General features: G+C 32.5%; 1 long non-coding RNA gene across 1 annotated transcript; it reads right to left on the bottom strand.

Moving 5' to 3' along the window:
• Positions 1–742: 742 nt before the first annotated feature.
• On the bottom strand, positions 743–10,268 carry LOC147078696 (uncharacterized). Its single transcript, XR_015072203.1, has 3 exons — positions 9,924–10,268; positions 8,779–8,985; positions 743–4,070 (listed from the first exon to the last, which is right to left on the bottom strand). It is a non-coding gene; the product is annotated as an uncharacterized LOC147078696 (long non-coding RNA).
• Positions 10,269–10,486: the final 218 nt, after the last annotated feature.

Here is a 10,486-nt window from a genome sequence, read left to right as displayed (position 1 = left end):
AAATAGCGTCGCAGGCGATTTTTTTTAAACTATTAAAGGAAATTTAAGATTTGTTTTATCACATTTATCTGGTCGACCCGTTACGCCGCCCCCCCCTGAGCCCGGGCCCCTAGGCTAGAGCCCTGTCAGCCCCCCCCTTTGTGGGGGCCATGATTTACATACTTTATTTTACAAAAATACATTCTATAGTTAAATTCATGGTGGAGTAAGAAGAAAATGTATGTGATTATAATATTATTCCTTCCACTTTTATAATAATATCCTGTTTAAGCTTGAACATCAGGATGCCACTGAAGCAAATAAATTAGGATACATGAAATCGCTCGGGGTTGTGGATTTAGTAATAAAAAACATTTCTGGCACGTGGATGTTAAGTAGGTATCAGGTGTTTTTGGTTATTAATGGCTTTTCTTGGCGGGTAGATAATTTCCAATGATCCTGGTTTATTATCAGTATATTACATTCTAAAGGGGTGTGGTTTATTTTGTTATTAATGGTATGTTTTCTATGAACAGCTGATAATTAGAACATTATGGTGTCAATTATAAATTATCTTTCTATAATAATTGTAGGTATACCAGTTTTACGTAACTGGATATAAAAATATTTTAATTTATGAGGATTATAAATTTTTTTAAAAATGTCGACATTTATTCCGCAGGGTATTTTTACATTTATTCAGGAAACAAATAAATGTTACCAATACCGTTGGTCGATTCAATATACGATGGACAATATTTGAGGAATGATATAATAACCATAAGATGAGAATGATAAGAAAATCATAAACAAACGCACATTTTTTTAATTGTCAATAATGAAATTGATTTTAAAACATAGATTTTTCATTGCAATGTAAGCAGATACATATTTCTCAATTAAACGTCTTTAAAAAATATAATTACCCAGTAAATTGTTTTAAATTAAGTAAATTGTGTTTAATTAAGCTTTACAACAGCTTTAAAGCTCAAATTACATATTGACCATGTCCGATCCTATTAAGATCATATGGGCCCCCACAGAGTGGAGGTTTGTGTTAACAGATTTGTTTTTACGAGAGATGGATGTTAGCCACTTGCCCAACCTATTAGGTCCATACTCTGACTAAAACACAAATTGAAAAACAATATGTGATTTTGCCAGACTCAAGCTCTTGCTTAAGCAATTTAGAAGAACAAAATATTACTAAATGAACTAAAATACGTATAGTAAGATCTCTTGTTGTCTTCCCAATTTGTATATTATATGTAGTTATGTGCCTGTATGTGTGCCTTCGAAACTAGTAGGTACAGCAAACCAAGAGAAAGACTGACTAGAGACTAGACCTTGACTAGACACGTGTAAAATGTAATACTAGAGGCAGATGTTGAGGGTTTTGTTGATGAATAAACTGACAAAAGAGTCCATCAGGAGAGAACTCCACAATCGAAAACGACTTGTCTCGGTCTGCCTGCGCCAGATTCACCAATTTTCGTTATATATGAGATTGAGAAATCTCTAAGTATTTCTAAGTAATTATACCAGAACTTGGAACCAAACCAGGTCAAGAGTGTTTTTCCTTTGACGATAAATACCGATGAATATCAAGGGGGCACGAGCCGAGCGGCGAAGGTGGCAATTGACCGATTGTCAAATCATCCAGGTTATGATCTCCAGTCATTAATTTAATCGAAGAAGAAAAAATAAATTGCAAAAGTTTCAATGGAGATAATAAGAACAAAAAAACCCTGTCAGCTAAAATTATTAAACATAGAACATGCTTTGCCTACCGATTCTCTGAATGCTGGTTGTCCAAATTCGAAAGAAAAATTACTTGTCAAATTAACCGAATCCAAAGGATTCAAACAATTTTACTTTTCTGAAAATGATGTAATTACAATAATAAAACTTAATACGTGATAATAACAGAAGAACAATATGTCGCACAGAATGTAGGCTACTAAACGTGTAAAATAATCGGCGCGCGTAAGTAATCGGGCCGCGGGCGGGCTGCGCGTCCATAGTTATTCTACGTCTATTTTGCGTCGGAGATCATGAGTAAAACATGTTCCATGTTAAAATTAATATTTTATGGAGCATTTTTCAGTTAACTACATTAATCAGTATCTACAATTGACATACATAAGAAAGCAGATGATATTCTTATCTAACTACTTGCCTATCTAATAATATTGTAGGTATGAGTGGAGCTTATTATCTCTAACAGAGAACGCAAAATCAGTTCTGTGATCTATTAAGAGGGTACCTATGAACCTACGTGCTAATTTTATAGTTGAAAACGTTTTGCTGTACACTCTCTATGGTGGTCACATTACAAAACAACCTTCCCCGCCAGCTGAGGCCTTTAATTCGAATAATATTTTTAAATTATATGATTCAACTCTTTGTCAAAAGGAAACGGGAAAGGATAGAGTTCGATTGAAAACATTTACCGCCGGTGGAAATACGATATGTTTTAAGGCGTCCGACAATTCCCAAAAAATGAGCGCATTCAAAAAAAAAAATAATCAGTAGGTACCTTTATAAACCAAATAATCTCATATTGAAAAAGATAGGACAGATATTTTTTGTTTTATAAATAATTCAATTCACCAATAACTTCTACCAAGCCATACAGCATACGCACCCATACGATGACGTCCCTAGACAAAATGCCGTCCCTAGGCATCGCCAAAATGTCGCCCCAATTTTTATACAGTATTTTTATCATCCTTTCATGACTCCAATATCTAAGAAATGTATTGTATGGACACATTAAAAATATTATGGTATTTTCAGAGCATAAGCCTGGACATGCCTGAAACGTTGTAGATAATCCATTTATATAATTTTGAAGCCTTATTATCCTTTATATTTATTTTAAACATTAAATTTAATGACTGCATCAATTATTTTTATAACATAAAATAGTATTCTTCTAAACCTCTCGATCTAATGTTTTAGAATATAGTCACATTTCAGTACATCCATGTGCAGTGGTGTTAAGATTTTTTAGGTTTATTAATTTTTAAACGCATTTATAAAATCTTTAGTAAAATTGTTTACTATTGAAATAATAGAAATATTTACGATAAAAAATTATATTTATAATTTCTGTGATCCCAAATTTTACAAGAATTAGGGATTTTATTATTCAAAAAATGAGCACGATTACAACATTTGAAGATAATTCTAAAGATACTGATTATAAGTTATGTCTTTGACCATTTAAATGTGATAAAACATCCTACGAATAATGATTGTTTTATAATAAATATTGACCTAAGAATTAGGTAGTATTTTTTTTTAATATGCTATTTCTATTGGCATTTCCCAGTGGTTAAGCTACAACATACGGCCGTAGCCATAAATTGAAAAACTATAATTGAAATGATGTTAACGCGCGTGTTTGAACATGTACCGAACCGGAAAAAAATCGTTTTTTAACCGAAAAATGTGATAATATAATTATGTCATTATTTTATGTAGGTATATGTGCCTAATTGCATTATTTTTCTCAAATATTGAGGCTCACCTTCAGTGGGTCTCATTGATGAAACATACTCATAGTCACAGGTAACATCCACATAGGTATGAGTTCCGAAGTGTGAGACGTACGTGTACCTCAACAAAGGTACCGATCAGTCAATCTGAGTGACAGCTTTTGATATTCACCGATCGGCCAACAATTAAACACTATAAAAAATACTCGCGGACTGTGAAGGTAGTCTCTCCATAGTTTGTTCGAACGAAATGAGAAAAGATTGAAAAAATATTTTTAAACTAAATAAAAACTCATTAATAATGTAAGCTATATTTTTATAATTATTATGGATAGGACTACCTAAGCCAAGCTGCTGTGCTGACTGCATGAAAATAGGAAAATTCATCAAGCAGCTTTTCTGTGTCGGACACGTATGGTTCACTATAACAGTAGTTATTTCGCATCTGGTCACTGCTACTGACCACTGATCTTCACGTGGTCTCCCACCCATATGTCTCTGCTACTCATTAACGCTTTTCAATCCTTTTGAGATAGAGACATACTTAAAAACAGGATTTTGCGACACAGCGAAAATGTTGATGTTTTCCTTGAAATAAAAACACATTTACATTACATTATAGTTTACCCACCTGAGTTTCCCGAGTTGCTGAGCGCTCCATGTCGAGCATTACATTCGAGTTGTATGGGGAGGTACATTAAATTACATGTGATTTGTGAATACCAACAAAACCACATCGACATATTCGACGTGTTGCAGTCGGACGAGCTTAGATGTGCAACCTGGCTAAGGGGAGAGCTTGCGGCAGATATGAGAGTACAGAGTTTGTAGCTTACATATCATATATTTTTATATTAATATTATCGTTTTGAGTCCTTTTCCTCCAAAAAGAAGTTTTAACAGAATTATTCAAAACAAATTTCAGTCCTTTAATTATGTCTTATAGTTTACACACTATAGTAGTAAACATAGTCCATGATGATCGCATTTGGATATTTAGTATCAGCGAGTGTATTTTCGTAACCAATGATTGGATCAAACCAACACCTTGTTATTTTTTATTTCGGTATATAGGTATTGTTACCCTCGTAATAATAGATTCAATAATAATACACACGTGTGAATCGATTTACTTTTCAAACTATGATCGAATGATCAAAGCAGAGACAGTTTGATTTTATTTTAAATTTGCGCGTTTTACATATGCTCACTATGGCGAAAACATATATAATATCATAGTCTTTGATTTCCGACATTATTTAAGATACAATAACAGGCATTCCATTCAAAATGTAACTTTCTAAAGCATTTTTTTCGTGGCATTTAAATAAGAAATTACAAATCAATTCCTTGTAAAATGTGTAATTAATAATTACTACTAAAATAAATATGTTTGTTTGAAAATAAAGTGCGGGTTATCTATCACCTACCCCTCGATCTAAGATGGCGTCCAGTTTCCTGTCATTCCCACTGGCCACTGTAGGTATTGATATTAAAATTATGGGCGAAATGGGTCGACAATTTTAACATTTTATTTTTTATCTTTAAATAATAGGTACGTGGACACAAATAATCTCACAATACCTACCGGTAGGTACGTATTAGTTATTTAAGCAAATAATAAATGAAATTTAATTTAAAGTGTGGGCCATTGGATGGACTATATTTTTGAATGACAGGTACGTGAGTGAATAAAGAGTTAGATCAAATTGAACAGCTACAGCATTAGCCGAAGACGAGGTTGGTAGGAATGTTAGTCGATATTTTGATTGAGTTGTTATATTTTCAAAGTATGAAAATATTTTTATGTGCGCAACTACCAACAGTCTAAAGAAGTGTTTTATTCGATACCGAGTCAGTTTTTCGATAGTATTATGCAACGTTTAAAATACTTAAGTACATATAATATAAATTGGTATGATGGTTACATTAATATACATGTATTCGCACATAATAAAATTCATTACTTAGTTACTATGTAGAATTCGATCGGTACCTATTAGGGATTGCAATACCGAATGAATATATCAATACAGTTATTTCTTATTGAATACCGGTATTCGTCAAAACATATTATGGAAAAAATAAGTAAATATCAATAAATATAATTATTAAAATCTATTTGAAACACTACTTTATAAAAACCTAAAGTACCTACCTACATTTGTTATGTTGACCTTTGTAAATATGTACCTATAGATCATAATATTTTAGAACTGCTAATTTTTACAAATACAATAAGTCCGGGTACAGAAAAAGCTCCATGAAATTCAACGTTTGTTGGATATATCTACTATCAACGTTGGATCAACAGTTTTAAAATACATTGGAAATATTTGGCACGAATGTTTTCTTTTTCGAACTATGTTAATTCATCGCGACAATTATTATTCTATAAGTATATTTGAGGGATTTTATTTTAATATTATTTAACCTTTGATGGTTTCAATCAATATATTTACTTTTTGGATGCATAAAACTTAATATACATACAATATAGTAGTAAGTAGTATAGCAAAATAAAATAATATTAATTTTAATTTCGAAAAACATAAATGTGTATCGCACCCCCAGTAAAATACTGTCGTAAATCTGAAATGGGCGTTTTCGAGTTATGGATGTGGTTGGATTCGTATTTTTTTTTGTTATTTTAATAAAATACTATCGTATCTCAAACTCAAATAGTGTCGGAGAGAAAGCACTTAATACAGTACATTACTTTCCGAAAACTGTTGAATAGATAATAAAATAGTGTTGTAACTAAGTTACGACAGTATTTTACAAGAAGCTTTCTAAAAAACTAAACCAATACTTTTCAAAAAAATACTGTTGTAACTCTGTTACTACAGGAAAATCTTGAGATACAGCGTAATTTTCTCACTAATTGCATGTATATTATTGTTCCAAAGTATTCAAACAAAAAAAACTGGAAGCAGCAGAGGCAACAATTTTTGTTATCAACAATTAAATGAAAGTAAAATACAAGAAGTATGCAAAAAATACTTTATCAACACATTTGGGGTGAGTGAAAGGTACTGCTCCACTGCATGGAAAACAAGAGATCTTCTTTCCGGAACGCCAATTCCAGAACAAAGAGATCACAAAAATCACAAAAAAATAGTGATGTTTAAAAAAATGATATAAGAGCTCACATTAAGTCTTTCCCAGTGATCGAGTAACATTATTTGCGTGCACAGACGTCCAAATTGTATTTAGATGGTAAATTAACAATTGCTGAAATGTATCGGTTATACAAAAAACAACAAGCTGACAGCAATATGCCATTTGGAAAAGAACACTATTATACGCATCTATATTTAATGACGAATTTAATATTGGCTTCTTTAAGCCTAAAAAAAGATTTGTGCGTTGAATGCGACCTATACAATAATTCTTCACCACCAGATGAAAAAAAACAACTTCAAGAAAAATATGAGACACATCAACCTGGAAAAAAGAGGCAAGGGATGAAAAGATCAAAGACGTAGCAGAGTCCCGAACTAATGGCCAAAATAGCGTCATTAATGTAGCTGTATATGATTTGCAGGCTGTTTTACCGCTTCCTTGCGGAAATGTGTCAACTTTCTATTATAAACGAAAGTTTGGCAATGTACAATCGTACAGTCTATAATATCACTGAAAATATTGCAAACTGATACATGTGGGACGAGAGTCAAGCTGCATGAGGATCCAATAAAATTGGTAGCTGTGTACTCGATTACAATGCATGTAAAAAATATCACCACAATGAGCATTTTATTTTTTACAGTGACAATTGTGCCGGGCAGAATAAAAATAAATACATTGCTGCAATGTATTTTTATGCCACCGGGAATTCACAAAAAAATACAACGATCTCTCATAAGTTTTTGGTCACCGGGCATAAACAAAATGAAGGCGATATCGTCCATTCTACAATTGAGCAGCAGAAGACCAGGGCTCTAAAAAGTGGACCAATATTTGTGCCCAGCCAAATGATTACCATTGTACAAACAAGTAAGAAAACAGGACAACCATACATAGTTAAACCCATGACGACAAATAATTTTCTCAACATGAAAAAACTAGCAGATGAAATCGGTAAAAATTACAACACGGATGAAAATGGAGAAAAAGTTTTGTGGCAGAAGATTAAAGTTATAAAAGTAGACAGAGACTATCCATGCATTATTTTTTTTAAAACCAGTTATCATGAAGAATGTAGGAAATTGAATGTTCGACAACAGCAAATAGGCAAACCGTTACCAATGGATGGTCTCAATATATCCAAAGCATATCAAGAGTGGCCAAAAATAACGACAATTAAAAAGAAGGATTTGTTTTCCTCTGCACCGCTAAACATCGTGAATTTTATTATGATTTTTTGCTTCTCTTCCAAGTGATGTTTAAAAATTAAAAATCGTATGTAAAAAATTTATTTTCCCATTAAATTAAATAATTAAGTATTTTTTTGTTGTTTTGAACTAATAATTGTATTTTTCTTTTTTTTTCAATAAATCTTTAAAGATTGTACCATAACTTAATATTTTGAAAACCTTCCTTTACAGTGCTCAACAAATTAATTGAAATTATTAGAGTGATGGTAGGGAAATTTACATAGAAAGTATTGAGTTGATTCAAATTTTACCATGAAATTGTCAAATATCCTAATAAAATACAGTCGTAACTCAGAAATATTCAAATATCTCCGTTTGTATATGTTTTAGAGAAAAATGATGAATACAGTTGAAAATAGATCATGTTTTTCCATAAAAATGAGTAATAATTTTTACATTCAGACTTTTCGTGTATTTACAAAGAATATTTGAAACTTCAAATGGCTCTCCTGCAAAATGCCAATTTTTGACTTACTACAGTATTTTACTGGGGGTGCGGTATGCTTTCTTAATACCAAAAATACCGGTAGGTATATTGGATTTTTGAAACCGGTATTTCGGTATCGATAAATAATTTGATACCGGTTTTGAAATACCGGTATTGCAATCCCTAATATCTATCTACTTAATTTTGTTACATGGCGTTCGTATATTTTAAAGGTATGAGTGATTATGTTTGAACTTTAAATTCTCTTTCTATTCGCATGTTTATCACATTACAACATTACGCGGATTCGCTCCCAAAGTTATGTATGTAGGTACTTTTGAAATTAACTATGTTGATAAATGAACAATCAATTCATTAAAACATGCCAAAAATCAGATATGAATGAGCGAATGTGTGAAAAAAGTAATATATCCTTCCCGTTATTGGTAAGTTACTAAATATAGTAAAAATGACTTATTCCAAATATTTCTACCTCTCTTTAGGGGAGGGTACTTGGATTTTAGCCCAAGTTCAAGTAGAAGCCTATGCTGGGGACCCCGAGTTCAGTACGCGGTGAGGTCACAATATATTTGTGTGATTTTCTCAAAGCCAGGGTGTTTGTGATTGTTTCTCTTCTATTACTAAATACATTACTGTTTCACTACACTACTGCCATTGGGCCTCATGGCCTGTTGTAGTGCTAGAAATAATAAAATCAAAATTAATCTTTTGGTATCCTATGATATATCATTCTAGCATCGCAATCTTTCGATTCGCAGATTATATTAATAGTTTGATTTTCAATTAAATTAAATCACGGCTATTTATATTTTTAAGTGTTTTTCTGATGCAGAGTACAGTCGAATAGGTACCGACTTAAAACACAATTGTGCACCTACAAATTGTTCTAAAGTTGTATTAACATTGTTTAATATAACTCTTATTCTGATAGAAATGACGTTGAATTTTTGTCTTCCTACTCAGATGGACAACATTGAACATAATATAAATATGTTCCTGGTCCGGACTAGACTTGAATTTCTTCTTCTTCGCCTGGACCTTATGACCGAGGATCGTAAACCGGATGATTTGGCCATCTGAGAGCCTTCGATCCATTTCGATTGGGATTTAGCGACACATAGGGCTTTTTCCAATGTAAAAACTGTGGCATTCTTGATTTGGTCCGTTCATCTGGATGCGGCTATTCCTCGTCCTCTCCATACTTCGACTTGTTATGAGCATTAATAAAATGGCATCAGTATATTAGTGTTTGAATATCCATAAGTAACTGCATAACAGAAACATAATATCATAATCATGGCTCCCACATAATGAAACGGGCCCCAAGGCTAGAATATTTGTGTGGCCCCCCTACCTATCGCTAAGAGTAAAGGTAGTAGCCCGATCTACAATAGCGTTTTTCAGATAGTGTTTACGGTAAAATTATGGGTATTTAGTATATTTTTAGTACTTTTTTTAGTAATCCACTTGAATTATGGATTTGTCGAGTATTGACACAATTAAAAATTACATCGCATCACCACATAATTTAAAAGATTAATATTATTGAAGTAAAATAGCACTGCAGGCGACTTTTTTTTACTGTTAGAGCAAATTTGTGATGTGTGTTTATCTCACTTTTCTGGTCGATTCTCCACGCCGGGCCCTCCATGAGACCGGGCCTCCAGGCTAGAGCCCTATCAGCCCCTCCTTGTGGGGGCCATGACCATATACGCACAGTGAGTGTAAAACCAAGGCATCTGCAATTTTTTCAATTGCGAGATTAAATGCAAAACCACTGCAAAAGTCGCGAACTTGATAATGTAACAGTGAAGTAACTGAAAGAACATGCAGTATAATGTAGATATAAACCAAATAGTATGGTTTATATCTACAAAACAAAACGAAGACTTCAAATTATAATATATCCAAAATATGTCTTTTGCAGATGCCTTGGTTTTACACTCACGGTGCGAATTAAAATAATTTCACTCTTAAGCTGTTCTAATGCGTTCTTACTTTACTTATATGTGTTGTTGGTATTATATTCTACATAATTGAACAAATGTTTCAGTTCCTGCAACAATATTAAATTTAAATTCAGAACAATATTGACAATCGCAATAATAAGGCAAGGTGTTTTTTTTTAAATAATTTAAATAACATATGGCATTGGTTAAATTTACGTAATATAATGTTTA

Source organism: Rhyacophila brunnea, unplaced genomic scaffold, assembly GCF_057557595.1.
Source record: "Rhyacophila brunnea isolate RB1 unplaced genomic scaffold, BYU_Rbru_1.0 scaffold_11, whole genome shotgun sequence".
In the NCBI taxonomy this organism is placed as follows: domain Eukaryota; kingdom Metazoa; phylum Arthropoda; class Insecta; order Trichoptera; family Rhyacophilidae; genus Rhyacophila; species Rhyacophila brunnea.
Note: the sequence above shows the minus strand (reverse complement) of the source record. Positions and strands in the feature narration are given on the sequence as shown.